Here is an 18,233-nt window from a genome sequence, read left to right on the forward strand (position 1 = left end):
TTCTCAATCCACTTTCCTCTTGTGCTGTGCCTTTTAGATTGTAAGCCAGGGGGCTAATTTGTGAGCTGATCTGGGAGTCTTTGTTGACCTGAGAGCAGACAGAAAAAGCTTTAAATACATACATACATACATACATAGTTTTTTTGCCTCCAGCTCTCTATTCTCATAAGGGGAAACAGGCTGTGGGAGTTGCTGAAATGAAGTGCTTGTACTTCAAATCTGAACAACTTTGTATAATCAAGTTTACTTTTTGCAACCTCATCAGCAGAATAGCAGCAGTGAAGGGAGTTTGGGTTGGCCTAGTTTTCTAGCTGGCTTTTGTTTTCTCTATGCCCCCCCCCCGGCATTGTTAAGTTTCATTGTTATTGAACGGGTTATCTAGAGGTCAATGGGCCAGAAGGTTGTTTGGATTTCCTAAAATTGTGCCTCCTTCTAAACCTGGCTAAAAATATTGTTTTCAGAGTCTCCTGTGACCCTTCTGGGCTGGAAACTAAAAGGAGACACAATGTGGCTGCTATTTCTGTTTGTCACCCTTTGCCCCAGGCCCACAAGGGTGGCCAAGACAGCATGTGTCTGGTTTACAATATTCTCTGTAAATCCAAAGCGGCGCAGGGAGAGGAGCTGGAGACTGGGAACTTGAGGCTGGGCTGAATGCCACAAATTAGGGATGGAGAAGTTCTGCTGGCAAGAGTCAGAGATGGCACCAAGGGAAGGCACTGCTGGGTACCTGCCAAGGCCCACATTTCAATAAGGAGTCTATTGCCACTCTGTGGAACTGTCTGCCAGAGATCTGCCTCTTCCTTTTTGCTGCTGCTCCCCTATCTGAGCATGCAAGCTGCAAAGAAGGGAAGGAGGCGCAGCAGAATTTCCCCTTGCTCTCCTGTGCTCCTGCTCTGGACAGTTGCATGGACTAGACCCAGATGGAGAGAGCCAGTGAGTGAGCAGAAGGACCTTGGAGAGGAGGAGGAAGAGAGGTGCTGACCAGAGAGTGCCTTACTCAAGATGACCCACAAAACCGGGAGCTGATAACGTCCACAGTCAAGCCCCAAACCGTTCTGGAGAAATGCCCTCTGTTGGCCTGGTTCCTGGTGCTACAAGAATATGGTACGACCTGGGTACCAAATGCAGCCAGAGTCTTCAATCAGCTGCTCTTGTCCTGGCCTGAAAAGATGAGAATATTGTCCATGCTGTACCAAAACTGAAGAGCAGCACCAGGCAAGCCTTTAGCATATGCGCTGCTGGGGTGCAAAGATCCGCCCAGCGCCCCCAAATTTAGTTGTGAGCGTGTCATTGAGTCTGACAAGCACCGCCATTGTGAATGACAAGCGCCGCCACTGGTGCGTCGCGTCTTTGGCAATGAATGCACAAAGTCGAAAGTCCTTTTGTGAAACAGTAGGTATACATTTCAGTAATACCTAGGTATATATGTATTTTGTTTTTCTAGCTTGATCAAAATTATTTATTGTTTCATAACAGGTAGATAGTTAAGAGCTTAGGCGGCTTCAGTGGTGGGTGCCTGGTGCCCCCCAGAATTCGGTGCCCGGGTGCCCTGCCCCCTTGCACCCCCGGGTAAAGATGGCCCTGAGCAGCACCCTCTGTGGGTGTCCTGAAATCAGAGCCTCCCTCGCACAATTGGCAAGGAGCTGCATTAGTGCCTCTGAAGCCGAGAAAGGCCATCTGCCAGAAACTCCAAAACTTTGCTTCCCATTGCCTTTCACTGGGGAGGGGCCCCTCCAATGCACCCAGAGGAGCCTGTGCACCTCGCCCGGCTGCCCAGAGCAGCAGAGGAGCAGCCAGGGAAGTGCAGGCTCCTAGCCACTCCAAGGCAGGACGGACAGTTCCCCCTAGGCCTGCGCCCTTGGCGGGGGCCAACCTAACCTGCTAGCTCAGTCCCAGTGGCCCACCAAGTTCAGCATCCTGTTCTTTTAGTGACAATCAGCCACCTATGGAAAGCCTGCAAGCAGGACCCAAGTACAAGAGCACCGTCCCCTCCTTTGGTTTCCAGCAACTGGTATTCAGAGGCATTGGAGACTTATCCCCCATGAATTTATCTAATTCTCTTTTAGAGCCATTTGAGTTGGTGGCCACGGCCATTTACTTGTGGGAGTGGAACTATGTGCTGTGTGAAGAAGTATTTTCATAAATCTGCATCATGTTTTTTAAAATTTGTATGGAGCCCATGAAATAAATAAATATATATATATCCACATCTTTTGTGCTAATTGTATAATTTTTTTTAATGATATTTATTGAGATTTTACAGACAATAAAAAGTTACAAAATTAAAAATAGGAAATAAAAAAGAGCAACAATAATAAAAGAAAAGGAAATACAAAAATACAAAGGCAAAATACATAAAAATTAGAAAAAATAAAAAGAAATCAATATTTTCATGTCTTATATTTCATTTACTTGTTTCCTGACCTCCTCACACACCCCTTTTTTGTATTCCAGTTCACATAGTTAGTTCAGCAAATCCTTACCCTCTATCATTTATCTTTACTTAATATCTTAACCTATTATAACTATATATTTCCAACCATTGTCAATCCGTATTTACATATTCTTATTAATCTTTTTACCAATACCGCTTATTTTCAATCCAACATCCCTTTAACATTCATTAATTTTACAGTATAATTTTACACTGCACTTCCCTCTGCAACCCGTTCCAAACTTTTGAGGACAGAATTTTATTTAGAGATTTTTTCTAAAGAGGAAAGAAAAGTGTCTGTCTCTCCTTCCCTCCCTGCTCTTTCCCTCCAACTGGGAAGTTATTACTGTACTTTGTTGTTTTTAAGAAACACTGCTGTTATCTTAATTGTTACCTGCAGGCTGCAGTGTTGCGTTGATTTTCTGCACACCTGTGGAAAACAGCTTTGCTGGGTTTTGTCACGGGGCTGATGAATGACTGTAACAGACGGAAAGAGCAAATGCCAGAAGTTGGACCACAAGAACAACATTCCTAAAAAATAAATGCAAAGGGACTGCAGATAGGTGAATCATAGTCTGCTCCAGGAGGTATGAGATTATGGATAATTTATTGTATTCGTATTATAACCCTTACATCCTGAGGATGTAAAAAGAAAACAAAAGAAAAAGTGGGGGCAAACCATTTTAAAAGAAAGAATCCAATTCAAAAAGTTGCAAGCGCTGTTCTTATTTTGTTGATATTTATGATATTAAAATACTTTTGACATTTATTTTATTGCTTATAGTCCAGAGAACAATGCTTCTGGTGGTCTTATATAAATATAGCAAGTAAGGGCAGCTGAAAAAGAGACAAAAATTGAACTTTGTTACCAATCTGGAGGTCGAAGGAGAATGTATTCAGAAACCAGAAGAAATTAGAAAGTGCTTCCAGAGATACTTTAAAAAACTGTATACCCAAGGACCACAAGTAGAGACTGAAATAAATAACTTCTTAAAACGCTATGGCCTGCAAAAGTTAACACAAGATAAACAAACAGCCCTGAACTATAAAATAACACAACAGGAAATTGAAAGAGCCATTCAGAACATGCAAACAGGCAAATCCCCAGGCCCAGACGGACTTACCTCCAAATATTATAAGACACTGACGGAATATTTGACACAGCCATTAATGGAGGTATGCAATCAGATTATGGAAGGGAAGGGGGCACCAGAATCGTGGAAAGAAGCATTCATTACTCTGATACCAAAATTGGAATCTGAAAAGACTCAACTCAAGAATTATCGTCCTATCTCACTCCTAAATGTGGATTACAAAATCTTTGCTGACATCTTAGCAAACAGACTGAAAAAAGTTTTGAATGAAGTAATTCATAAGGACCAAGCCGGCTTTCTCCCTGGTAGACATTTGTCTGACAACACTAGGAACATTATTGACGTTTTGGAGTTACTACAGACAAATATGAACACGAGAGCAGTCTTGATTTTTATAGACGCAGAGAAGGCCTTTGACAATATATCTTGGAAATTTATGAAGAAAAATTTGGAAGGGATGGGAGTGGGAGGGGCGTTTCAAAATGGTATCGAAGCAATCTATTCAGAACAAAAGGCTAAATTGATAGTAAATGGTGTGGTGACAGAGGAGTTTAAAATTGAAAAAGGGACACGACAGGGGTGCCCCCTATCACCCTTGCTATTTATTTCTGTCCTGGAGGTGTTGCTGAACTTGATCAGGAGGGATCGGCTGGTGGAAGGAATACAGGTCGGAGAAAAACAATACAAACTTAAGGCCTTTGCAGATGATTTGGTTTTGACATTACAGGAGCCAGAAACCAGTACAAAAAGAGCTTTAGAACTAATTTCTGAGTTTGGTCGGGTGGCAGGATTCAAGTTGAACAAACAAAAATCTAAGGTTTTAGCAAAAAACTTGACACCTTTAGAAATAGATGGGTTTCGGAAGGAAACAGAATTAAATGTGGTTACAAAAGTGAAATACCTGGGGGTTAACTTGACTGGGAGAAATTTGAATTTATTTAAGGATAATTATGAAAAATGCTGGTCGGAAATTAAAAAGGACTTAGAAATTTGGTCAAGATTGAAACTTTCCTTGTCAGGAAGAATTGCAGCAGTAAAGATGAATGTATTGCCAAGAATGTTGTTTCTGTTTCAAACCCTTCAGATCGTGGACAGAGTGGAATGTTTTGGAAAGTGGCAGAGGGATATCACGAAGTTTGTCTGGCAGGGCAAAAAGCCCCGAATAAAATTTAAGATATTAACAGATGCAAAGGAAAGAGGGGGGTTTGCCCTGCCGGACTTAAGACTGTATTATGAAGCTGCATCCTTCTGCTGGATGAAAGATTGGTTTCTGTTAGAAAACACTGATGTCCTAGATCTGGAAGGGCATAGTAATGCTTTTGGGTGGCATGCATATTTGTGGTACGACAAGGCAAAGTCTCATAGATTGTTTAAAAACCATATTGTCAGGAAAGCTCTATTCATTGTCTGGACTAAATACAAGGACTTACTTGAAAGTAAGACCCCGAGGTGGTTATCACCGACGGAGGCTAAGGCCATAAAACTACGTAATATGGAGAGTGGCTGGGCAAAATACTGTGAGATAATAGAAAGAGATGGTGATACTTGGAGGTTGCAGAGTTTCGAAAAATTGAAAGGAAAGGTGCGAGACTGGTTTCATTATGCCCAAATTTTAGAGATTTTCAAAAAGGACAAAAAAATTGGTTTCCAGATGGAAAAATCAAAACTAGAGACAGAATTACTTGAACCTAAGACGAAAGTGCTTTCAAGAATGTATAACTTGTTGCTTAAATGGAATACTCAAGATGAGACAGTTAAATCAGCTATGATAAAATGGGCACAAGACATTGGGTACAACATTATGTCTGAAGACTGGGAAAGGTTGTGGACCACCGGTATGAAATTCACGGCATGTAGTGCCTTAAAAGAAAACATTATGAAAATGGTATACAGGTGGTACATGACCCCAGTCAAACTGGCAAAGATATATCATTTGTCTGATAATAAATGTTGGAAATGCAAGGAGGCTGAAGGAACATTTTTTCACCTCTGGTGGACATGCCCGAGGGTGAAGGCTTTTTGGGAAATGATTTACAATGAGTTGAAAAAGGTGTTTAAATACACCTTTCATAAGAAACCAGAGGCCTTCCTCCTGGGCATTGTGGGCCAGAGAGTGTTAAAAAAAGATAGAACCTTCTTTTTATATGCAACTACAGCAGCAAGAATCCTTATAGCCAAATATTGGAAGGCACAGGAGCTACCCACGCTGGAAGAATGGCATTCGCAGCTGATCGACTACATGGAATTAGCCGAAATGACAGGCAGAATCCGAGATCTGGGAGAAGAGGCAGTGGAAGAGGACTGGAAAAAATTTAAGGACTATTTACAAAAACATTATAAGTTATATGAATGTTGAGAATTTGCTAAGCTTTCGGGAAAAACATGCTTCAGTATTGAGATTGGTAAATGATGGAAATTAAGTTATGATTTAGAAAAGTATAAATTGAAGATTATATAATTAAATGAAAACACAAAAACATTCAAAATAAGGTATTAATTTGCTGTTTATTTTTATTGCAAAGAAAGCAGGGGACGGAGGACGTGGGGAAGTCCGGTTGATTATGAAAATTGATTTGAAAAAGTGAATGTTTTTTCTTTCTTTCTATAATCTCTTCTTTTTTCTGTAAAATCGCTTTTGTTGTGTCATTGATGATGTATTTTTAACCTGGAAAAAAAGCAATAAAAAACTATTATAAAAAAAAATAAATATAGCAAGTAAGGCTGCAGTTCTAAACCCAGCGAGGACTGAGACCCATTGAACTCAGTGGATATTGGTTCTATTTAGGATTGCACTGTAAATGACACAAGATAGGCCCTGACTTTAACAAAGGGCAATCACTGGATTATGAAGGGCACGTTGAATAGTTTTTTTTATTGTACTGTAGGAGTGCCTGGCATGCTCTGGTCCATGGGGTCACGAAGAGTCAGACACGGCTAAATGACTAAACAACAACAACACTTATAAACATCAGCTTTTTAGAGAAATTCTCAGCAACTGTATGTTTCACTTAAAAACTTCGTAGCATCGCCAATTATTCCAGCTACCCCCATTGCATTAGATTTACAGAACTCACATCCCTTCAGTCTCTTGTAGGTTTTGAGGAGCTCTTTCTCACTGAAGAAATAAAGAAAAATCCTGGATTGCCACCTACGTCCACAACAATCCATTAGTTTGCAATTTAATTAAGAACTGTCATGTGGGAACACTTATAGAGTATCACACATCATGAGACATTGCATGAGAGAAGCACGCCTTTTCCCTGGAACAAGCTGGCAGCTTCCTTGAGTTGTACAATAGACGTGATTGCTCAAAGGAGAGCCTGGTTTTGTTATGAGAAGGTTAGCACTTCACAGTTGTCAGCATTTTCATTTCATGACAAGTGCCACTGGTCTAGGTACGTGTGTTGCGTAGCTCTTTAACATTGATGTGGGCTTGGATTTGGACAATCCACAACAAGATATTTCCCTGCCTGTTACTGGCTGCCCCACAAAACAAGCTGCAATAAAGTAGCAGAACATGAATGAGAATCTTCTTAGCAGTTAATCACCAGTGATTCCACACCCCCATGCAGGCAGTGGGTTGCTGATGTGGTCTAAACGCGGGTGGTGCTGTGGTCTAAACACTGAGCCTCTTGGGCATGGGTAGGCAAACTAAGGCCAGATCCGGCCCAATCTAAATCCGGCCCACAGACAGTCTGGGAATCAGCATGTTTTTACATGAGTAGAATGTGCCCTTTTATTTAAAATGCATCTCTGGGTTATTTGTGGGGCATAGGAATTCATTTTTATTTTTATTTTCAAAATATAGTCTGGCTCCCCACAAGGTGTGAGGGACAGTGGACTGGCCCCCTGCTGAAAAAGTTTGCTGGCCCCTGCTCTTGGGCTTGCCAATCGGAAGGTCGGAAGTTCAAATCCCTGCAACGGGGTGAGCTTCCATTGCTCTGTCCCAGCTCCTGCCAAACTAGGTACCGCTGCGGTGAGAAGGTAAATGGCATTTCTGTGCACTCTGGTTTCCGTCATGGTGTCCCATTGCGCCAGAAGCGGTTTAGTCCTGCTGGCCACATGACCCGGAAAGCTGTCTGTGGAAAAACTGTGGCTCCCTTGGCCTGAAAGCAAGATGAGCGCCACAACCCCATAGTCACCTTTGACTGGACTTAACCATCCAGGGGTCCTTTGTTAGCAGTGTTAAAACCCACTTCACACATTGTGGTGCAACCTGCACTTAACTTCCCAAAGTAGTGAGAAGCTCCAGGGGCAGCACTACCTGGGCTTGGCTTCCCTTTGGAGGTGAGATCATTGGAGACTTTTGGCTGTTTGCAATATTTGCTCTGTTTACAACTATACAGATGGTGGAGGCAAGCAACGTATACAGTGGTACATCGGGTTACAGATGCTTCAGGTTACAGACGCGTCAGGTTACAGACTCCGCTAACCCATAAATAGTACCTTGGGTTAAGAATTTTGCTTCAGGATGAGAACAGAAATTGCGTGGTGGAAGGCCCCATTAGCTAAAGCGGAACCTCAGGTTAAGAACAGTTTCAGGTTAAGAACGGACCTCCAGAATGAATTAAGTTCTTAACCCGAGGTACCACTGTACTCTCCGACCAAACATCAGTTCTCAAGAAAAAGGACATCGCACCTCAAAATGCTTTCAACCTTAAGCTCACCACTTTCCCCCCTTTGCTTCTGTCTGTCTTCCTTCTGCTCTCCACCACTGGACATGGGGTAAGGCCTTCTTGATAGTTGCACCGCAGTTGTGTGGCTTCCTCTCTATTGAGGCATGGATGGCCACATTGTTGGTGGGCTTCCGTTGCCTGTTTAAACCACACTTGATCCCCCAGACATACTGAATAAGACTGTTGATCCATCAAGCTAGGTTATTGCTTGAACTTGCTGGCAGTTTCTCTCCAGGGTTTCAGGTAGGAGACATGCCCAGTCTTACCTTGAAATATGGGAGACTGAACCAGAGGATCATCTGCATGCCCAAGAGATGCTCTGCTATGGAGTTATTTTCTGCCCTTCCATTGATTCCCATGGGATGAATCTGGTTAGCCCTGAATTTTAGGTGCTGTATGTTAGGCCAAGCTCTGTGGATGGGACCAGGAAATGAAGGGAGTGAGGATGCAGTACAACTTTGTTTCTCCATTTCCCTACCCCCAGCATACTCATCCCCCACTCCTGACACACACCCTTTTGCCATTTGCCCCAACATAACTTCCACTGGGATAAGTTTAAGGCAGTTTAAGGGCAACTCAGGCAAGCCAGAGAGCAGCCAGGATTTATGTCAGTGGGAATAGGACTGAGCTATCTGCAATGCAATTGGTCGATTGGCAGAAGCCACACCTATCCCTCAGTCCAATTGCCAATTGTGTCGCAAGAATGTGCCACATCACCACCCAATTGTGAGCATTTCAGTTTCAAATATTCTGATTATTTCTACTTTTAGTTAAGTATTTTTATTTATTTACTTGATGGGGGGGGGGACAGCCACGCCCTGCCCCACTGGCTAAGCCCATGCACTGTGAGTTATATTACATTGATAATTATATCGACTGACATTCCTGCCACTAGGAAAAAAGTTTTCTTCTATGCAACCGCTGCAGCCAGAATGATTATAGCAAAAAACTGGAAGAGAGAAAAAACTCCCTCAATAAGATTTTGTAAATACATAGAATCAGCAAGACTTACAGCAGTGGTAAGATGACAATCAGACCAAAAACTGATAGAGGAGTGGGCTTGCGTGAAGGAATACATCAAAAAACATTGTTCTGGTATTAATATATCAATATGCAATGAATGAAACTTATAGAGTAAAAAATTAAGAAGAAATGGGTATAAGATGAGATGGTCAAAAATAATATTGATAACACGGTGAAAAGAAGAAAAGAAATAAAGAAAGCCACACATAGGAGGAGGGAAGTCAAGATTTATGTTTGCATGTTTAGTTTGTTTTCTTTTTTTGTAATCTAAGTTGAGAGGTGTATGTAAGTGTGTATGTATGTATGTATGTATGTATAATAAGTTTGTTTTGTTTTGTGTTTTGTTTTGTGTTTGTAAGTATTGTATTTATCAATAAAAGTTTTTTAAAAAGATAATTTATTACAATAATTTACATGCTGCCTTTCATGCTACAAGGCTGCTTGGAGTTCGACTAACTTTGCCCGAATCTAAAATTTTTATTGGTTTTCACAATATTATAAACAAACAAACACACAAGACAAACAAACACAACCAACATAAATCATAGCCTTATTAAAAATTACAGTTATTAACTTTGTTAAGTGACTTCCTTGCTTCCCCTTGGTTGAATTTCATTGCATGTCCTTTTAACGGTTTTCCAAATCCCAATTTTTATGAAATTTAACTTAAACATTAACATTCTTAAATCTTCACCTTATAGAATTAAACATATTAATTCATCACTTAACATAAATAAAATCCTAAGCCCATTAAGTATCTGCAAGCTATTTCCAGTTAGTTTAACTTAACAAATTTAACTAAATAATCATTAAATTTATTCCATTCTTCCTGATACTCCTCCTCCTCCTGGTCGCGGACTCTTCCGGTCAGGTTGGCTAGCTCCGAAAAATCCATCACCTTCATCTGCCATTCTTCTATTGTTGGTAATTCTTGGGTTTTCCACTTTTTAGCTAACAAAATACGAGCGGCAGTTGTGGCATACAAAAATAATTTAATAATTAACTTTGCCCGAATCTAACCCAGTCTTTTTAAAATAAAAAAATTCCTTCCAGTAGCACCTTAAAGACCAACTAAGTTAGTTCTTGGTATGAGCTTTCGTGTGCATGCACACTTCTTCAGATACACATGCACACGAAAGCTCATACCAAGAACTAACTTAGTTGGTCTTTAAGGTGCTACTGGAAGGAATTTTTTTATTTTGACTATGGCAGACCAACACGGCTACCTATCTACAACTGGAACCAGTCTTTTTAGGTTGTTTTAAACACGGCTCTATACAAGCAAACTGTGAATATGACAAATGAGGGTTTCTAAATGTGCATGTTATTGTACAAATAATAAGGCTTGTCAAGTAGCTGAGGTTGAAGCAACAGCTCCAAGCTGTTCCAAGTGTATCTCTTGAGAGTACAATAGATGGCAAGTCTGGGTTTGCTTCTGCATAATGAAATAACTCCTAGCTCTGACACCACTAGGGTCACTTTTTCAAAAATCCTCTTTCTTGAGAAGTATTTCCAAGTGCCTTCTCCTTGAGGGGAAAGAACACTTGATTCCATTGTCCCTTAGGCAGATTTATGAAAACAACCTTCCAGTTCTGTACTTGCTTAATGATAGCCTTTTGCTTTGTGTTTTCTATTTTCTGGTACAGATGCCCTTTTCTTCATTTGCAGAAATGGGGCAGGGAGAGGGCAGGGACGCGTTTTTAATGGAAGTGCCCAGGTTATTCAGGACCCTTAAATCCAGATTTCCCAACCCTGTCCTAAATGTTGGCTACTAGTTGACTTCCAGCCATAATTCAAGATACTGGTGTATGGGCAATCTATCCGGAAGATATCTGTATTTTGAGGAGTTAGTGATCTGACTTGGTTGCCCTCTTCCTGCCTCTTGTTCCTTCTCCCTCCCTATCTCTTGTTAAGCTCTTTGATGGCTGAGAACAGCCTTTAGTGTCCTACATCTGTTGGAAGGAAGAGATAGTGATGAGTACCCCTGGGACGCGGGTGGCACTGTGGGTAAAACCTCAGCGCCTAGGACTTGCCGATCGCATGGTCGGCGGTTCGAATCCCCGTGGTGGGGTGCGCTCCCATTGCTCGATCCCAGCACCTGCCAACCTAGCAGTTCGAAAGCACCTCAAAGTGCAAGTAGATAAATAGGGACCACTTACTAGCGGGAAGGTAAACGGCGTTTCCGTGTGCGGCTCTGGCTCGCCAGAGTAGCTTCGTCACGCTGGCCACGTGACCCGGAAGTGTCTGCGGACAGTGCTGGCTCCCGGCCTATAGAGTGAGATGAGTGCACAACCCTAGAGTCTGTCAAGACTGGCCTGTATGGGCAGGGGTACCTTTACCTTTACCTTCTTTGATGTTGGACATTGTTTGGAGAAAGTGAGGCACTGGGAGAGGGTAGCTAATGAATAATCTGCAAGTGGCCAGTAATGTATGACTGGAAGCCAGTCAGGCAAGCAACATGGGGTAGCTATCTATAAATTGGATGTTTTCGGGCAGGGTTTTTAGTCTACCTAGAGGAGTCACTTCACCACTTCTTGAGGGCTTCCATGGCAGATTGACACGCATGCGTGGTATGTATATATTGCTTGCTGTTTAGAACAAAATATTTAATCTTCTCACTCACTTGTGTTTTGCATTACTTCTGAATCTCATTTTAAAATACAGTGGTACCTTGGGTTACATACACTTTAGATTACAGACCCTTCAGGTTACAGACTCCGCTAACCCAGAAATAGTACCTCGGGTTAAGAACTTTGCTTCAGGATGAGAACAGAAATCGGGCTCCGGCGGGGCAGCAGGAGGCCCCATTAGCTAAAGTGGTGCTTCAGGTTAAGCACAGTTTCAGGTTAAGAACGGACCTCTGGAATGAATTAAGTACTTAACCTGATGTACCACTGTAACCACTTTGCATTTGGCAAGACAACTGCAATTCTGGGAGGAGGTTATCTGAAAAACGCATTCTCCTGTTTGAGCCTGCCTGGTATACCCCCATATTGGTATTCCTACATTCAGAAGTTGTGAATGGCTGCAAGGAAGATAGTTTCTGACTTTTTGAATTATTTCCCCAGGGAAAATTTCCTGGTGTCATCCGAGTTATCTTTTTAGATGCCAGGCCCAGTTTCTACTACTCACAAGAGCTTTTTAAATGGTACTTTACAATTCATTGTTTTATTGTAACTGCAAGTCCTTTTTATCTGATTATTTTGTAAGATTGGGGGAGGGCATTTTTGTAGATGAAAGGCGGGGTTCTGAAGGTTTTGTGATCATGAAGGTGACTACCTGTAATGAATATAGGGGTTGCTCGTGCGTAAGTTGCCGCCACTCCTGGCTATGTTGCCTTGTTAAACCTTTTCTGTCTGGACAGCCCTTCACTTCGTGGCTGCCTCAGTCGCTAGCAGAATCCGTCAGTGGGCGTTTCTTAAACCTTTTCCAGCATAAAAGCTGTTTGACGCCAAGTCTCCTCCTACTCTCCCTGCGTGGAAGTCTTCTGCGCAGGGAGGGTGTGGGTAGCGGAGGACCCGTGCTCTCCCTGCTGGTGTCCAGAGAAGAGTCCTGGAGCCCTCTCGCCGATTCCCCCATCTGCCCCCCTTTATCCCTGGTGTTGCGCTGATTTCCTTCCCCCGCTGAGCTACCTCTCTCCCTGCTGGGTCCTTCTCCAGCATCACTTGGGAGCCTTCCCTCCGCCTCTGGTTCCGATGTCAGTTCCCTGACACTACCCTTGGAAAATACTGTGCATGGTTCTGGTTGCTGCACCTCTAAAAGGATATTGTAGGGCTGTGAAATGTGCAGAAATGGATCAGTAAAATTATCGGGCATCTGGAGTGGCTCTCCTATAAATAAAAGTTACGTGCGCCTTTTTTAGTTCAGAAAAATAGGCAAGTAAGGGCAGCGGCGTAGCGTGAGTTGTCAGCACCCGGGGCAACGCAAGTAATTTGCGCCCCCTAACCCGGGGCAAGGCAAGTAATTTGCGCCCCCCGCTGCCACCCAAACGACGCCGCTTGCCCGGAGGAGGAGGGGGGCAGAGAGGCGAGGAAAATGCAACGGCCCAGCAGCTGCAGCAGCACCGGCAGAGGCGGGGCTGTGAGGAGGGGCTGCCTGGCGCGTCTTCCGCGGCGAGCGCTGAGAGCCGCTGCCTGCCGGGCGCCTTCAGCCCGGACGCACGCACAGCTCGTCGGTTCCGCGAGACATGCGGCTCCGCTACAGCCTGCGCCCGAGGCTCTTCGGCGACTCCGGAGGCAGCGAGCGCGCCCCCCCAAATGTTGCGCCCGGCACCCCTGCCACCCCCCACGCTACGCCACTGAGTAAGGGAGGTATATCAAATTATATGTGGGCAATCACAGGTGGAGGACATCGGCATTATTTGTTACATTGTTCACTATACACAGAACCTAGGAGACCCTTTCTAAATCCCTTGTTTATCCAGGAAAGCTGTCTCTCTCTAGCAGAGAGGGTTCTATGGCTGCTCAGTGACATTAATGCCCCATAATGTGGCCCTCTTTGCGCTGGCGGCAAGACAGATTAGGAAGAAGAATCTGGATAAAATTGCAGTAAGCTGTAAGGGGGATTCTGAGCTCTAAATAGAAAAATACTGTATGCTGTGTGGAGACCCCTAATTTCTCTGTGTGCCTGCAATTTATGATTCTGATAGTTTAGGAAGAGGTTCTGTTTATATATATATGGATATATAGATTTATAGATATTTCTTCATTTGATAGTGCCTGTGCGGTTTTGCCATGGTTTTGGCTAGTACAATAAAGCTTCTCTGGCTATTACAGTGGTACCTTGGTTCTCAAACACCTTGGTACTCAAACAACTTGGAACCCAAAAACTGTAAACCCGGAAGTAAGTGTTCAGGTTTGCAAACTTTTTTCAGAAGCCAAACGTGCTCTGTTTTGAGTGCCACACTTCCATTTTGAGTGTTATGCTGACGATTTGAGTGCCACACTTCCATTTTGAGTGTTACACTGAGGTCTGTCAGTTTTTATTATTTATTTTGCATATTTGTTTTTGTGGCTTTTTCGTTCTGTTTTTGTGACTGTGTGGAACCCAGTTCAGCTACTGACTGATTGATTGATTGTGTGACTGCAGTAAATTGTTTATTGCTTTCATTTTATGGATCAATGGTCTCGTTAGATAGTAAAATTCATGTTAAATTGCTGTTTTAGGGGTTGTTTTTAAAAGTCTGGAACAGATTAATCCATTTTGCATTATCTTCTATGGGAAAGCTTGCCTTGGTTTTGGAACGCTTTGGTTTTGGAACGGACTTCTGGAACAGATTACGTTTGAGAACCAAGGTACCAGTGTAGTCACAATGGAAATAGTACCTCCAGGTTCAGAGGTCCCTGTAATACCAATTGCTGAGGAAGAAAAACAGGAGAGTGTTATTGCCCTTCTGTTCTGCTTGTCGACTTCCCAGAGAGGCATCTGATTGGGTCTAGGATGCTGGGCTAGAAAGGCCTTCAAAGGCTTTTAGTCCATTACAGCTGCTGTCTTGTTTCTAGTAGTGAATAGGAATTTCTCCCTTTACCCAGCATTGATACCTATGGGACTTTTGTTATATGCATAATTGCAAAGTTTGCCTGTGCACGTATTGTAAATAGAATATGATTTAAGCTTGAAACATTGATTGGCCTGGACTTGCTTAGTGGAATTCTGTGCCAGGAACATTACACTTCTGATGAGGTTTGCCATTTGTTCATAACAGGTTTCATGTGCCTCTGAATCTACCAGCATCTTACCTCCTAGTGACTGTAGCAGCGCTCCAGCTCTCTGCCTGTTTTGTTTTAAAGGATGAAACAGCACCAGAAACTGAGGGTTAAGGGCAGAGAAGAGAGTGAAGGGGAGACAGGGTGCTTAATCTTTCTCCACAATCATCCTAAACTGCTCCCCCCCAAGGGTACATGATGTATGTTAACAATGGTATAATAAGTTGCATTGACAGATTGTCTAATCAACAGCAGCATAGTGGGTAGAAATAAAGCAGACATGAACACCTGTTGGATTCCTACCTGTCACGCTGCTGCTTTCAGCAACAGTACGCCTGCCTGGAGAGAAGTCTGGCCTCTGTTTTAAACAAATTACATGTTCTGATTCTTAACAGAAACCCGGCACACAGAATTAAGCAGGTGAGGCACTCTGCTAAGGGATGGAGTAGGAGGGACCATGAGGGTCATCTAGGGCAACCCCAGTGCAGTGCAGGAACCTCCACTAGCTCATACATGGCAGAAATAAAATCCCTTCTCCTAGGGGTGGAGAATCTCATGCCCAGGGGCCACGTGTGCCCACTCAGGCATCTCTCTTTGGCCCTCAGGATTCTCCCCACCCTGTACTCATCGACAGCCCTTTTTTAGTGTTTCTGCATGTGGGATATAACATAAGCAGTCAAGTACAGTGGTACCTCAGGTTACATACGTTTCAGGTTACATATGCTTCAGGTTACAGACTCCGCTAACCCAGAAATAGTACCTCAGGTTAAGAACGTTGCTTCAGGATGAGAACAGAAATCGTGCAGCAGCAGCAGGAGGCCCCATTAGCTTAAAGTGGTGCTTCAGGTTAAGAACAGTTTCAGGTTAAGAACAGACCTCCAGAACGAATTAAGTTCTTAACCTGAGGTACCACTGTACAACATTTCCTGTTTGCCCAGAGTGGACACACAGGGGAATTTTGGTCCAGTTAGGAGGACTTCCTGTCACACCTGGTCTGGAGCATCCTCCCCTTGCGTGTGGTCAGGTAGACCCTGTAAAAGGGCCAGTCACGCAGCCATATTCCTCTTTGACTCTTTGATGCCAAGCTCTCTTGATGTATTTTGCTGTGTGCTGGCCCTCAGCCAGCAGCACATGGGCACATTTCCCTACATACTCTTTTCTGTAACTACAAGCTGATGCCTGCCTTCAGGGAACCAACTGTGAACTGAACGTAAGTAAACTTCTTATCATAACTTTCAAAGAAGACTGTTGTGCCTTTATTGTTTTTGAGAGCGAATAAAGGGGAATTACCAGGAACAATGCAATCTGGACAAGCCAGACTGGACTGCTTAACTCAAGAGATTCAAACGAATCTACCAACTAGTTTCCTGCAATGTATTGGGGAATGTACTCTGCTACTGTCTCACTAGCGTGAGTGAGGAAGGATAATATTTAATCAATATATCCTCTCCTACTATGCACAACATTCCCACACTGCACAGCTGCAATGTATCATTGAACTCTGATAATGCCTCTTGGTGTGTGTACATGTGTGTTTGTAGAAGCTAGGCTACTGTACAAAGGTAACATTTGCATCCATTGCAAATGTTACCTTCGTACAGGTGGTGACAGCTTCTGGTCAGGCCTGCCACCAGTATGTGGCCCCTGGAATGTGGCCCAGATTGGAATGTGGCCCTCCATTTGCAAAAGGTTCCCCACCCTTGCCTTGGTCAGTATGTAAGGTGAAAAGCAAATTGTGGCATGCCACCCCAATCTCTGAGCAGTACAAGATTCCAAGGGTTCCAGGATTTGGTGTTTCCTTTTGGAATGAGGCACAATTGAGTTTTGGGTGTCTTTAAGATGTATGGTTTATTGCACTGATCTGTCTCTGTCTTCTCCTCCAGTTGTACTTCTAGTACAATGCTGGTGCTGCTGTGGTCTAAACCACTGAGGCTCTTGGGTTTGCCAATCGGAAGGTCGGCGGTTCGAATCTATGCGATGGGGGGTGAGCTCCTGTTGCTCTGTTCCCAGCTCCTGCCAACCTAGCAATTTGAAAGCACACCAGTGCAAGTAGATAAATAGGTACTGCTGCGGCAGGAAGGTAAACTGTGTTTCCATGCGCTCTGGTTTCCATCACAGTGTTCTGTTGCACAAGTTTAGTCATGCTGGCCACATGACCCAGAAAGCTGTCTGTGGACAAATGCCGGCTCCCTCATCCTGAAGCAAGGTGAGTGACACAACTCCATAATCACCTTTGACTGGACTTAACCATCCTGGGGTCCTTCACCTTTACCTGTCACTGCAAACCTCAACTCTAAACTCTGGCTCAGTCTTTCTAAATATCTGTGAATTGAGGGAGGGCCACAGGGTCTGTAACCTGAAGCGTATGTAACCCGAGGTACCACTGTACAAGCAAGGGCGAGGCTGACTCAGGATAAGGATAAGTTTCTACAACATAGTGGCAACTTGGGTGCATAGTTCAGTCCCAGCACACTGTTCCTATTCAGAATGATTGGCAGGGTTTAGTTTGTTTGAGGAGGGAGGAGGAGGAGGAGCTAAAGCTGTCTGGTGCCCGCAGGGCAACGCTGCCCTGGCTAGCTTCTTCCAGGGCTCTCCGGGAGGGCTCTGTGCCTCCCTTTCTGTCAGTCTGATTTATTAAGCGCTTCGCAAGACAAAGTCTCCCCGCACAAAACCCTTCTCTGTTCTGGAGAGGGTAATTTCCACCCAGCCCCGCCGATGTAAAAGTATCCTGGCTCTCTGCTTACCTGCCGCTGGAGTGTGTTTGGGCAGGTGCTGGCCGCCCCATCCGTCTCTGCCATCTGACAGGCTTGATTTACAGCTGGAAAGAAAAGGGAGACTCGCTCCTCCATCTTCCTTGGTTAAACACACACACACACACACACACACACACACACACACACAGACACACGTGCGCGCGCACACACAACCCTCGCCTTGCAGCCAGATAAGCTCCGTTCCAACAGCTCTGAACAGTGCTACTCCTCAACAATTACGTTTTAAGACCGGGGTGTGAAATTGCTGCACTCCTAAGCATTCGGGATCAAGTTGCGCCCGGCAGCCTCCTGAGCACGTGTACTCAAAAGCAGGTCCCGCAGATAGCAAAAGGATTTGCTGTTGTTTCCCCCCCCCCACTCACACGTTCTAGGGATGCTAACTTAGTGTAGACCCCATTGGCTTCATCTGCAGTTACTTCCAAGTAATCTCGGGACTTAATTCTTCCCGGACTTGTCCGTTTTAGTTGGGACTGGAGATTTGTGAAGCCATGTGCGGTTTTAATCCAAGCACATGACAGGGATAGCCT

At 43.9% G+C, this 18,233-nt stretch overlaps 1 long non-coding RNA gene across 1 annotated transcript; it reads right to left on the reverse strand.

Moving 5' to 3' along the window:
• Nucleotides 1–9,715: 9,715 nt before the first annotated feature.
• On the reverse strand, nucleotides 9,716–13,069 carry LOC309538933. Its single transcript, XR_014222522.1, has 3 exons — nucleotides 12,944–13,069; nucleotides 10,465–12,506; nucleotides 9,716–10,242 (listed from the first exon to the last, which is right to left on the reverse strand). It is a non-coding gene; the product is annotated as an uncharacterized lncRNA (long non-coding RNA).
• Between the last annotated feature and the right edge of the window lie 5,164 nt (nucleotides 13,070–18,233).

This window comes from Podarcis vaucheri (genome assembly GCF_965113315.1).
Source record: "Podarcis vaucheri genome assembly, chromosome: 8".
NCBI classification, from domain to species: domain Eukaryota; kingdom Metazoa; phylum Chordata; class Lepidosauria; order Squamata; family Lacertidae; genus Podarcis; species Podarcis vaucheri.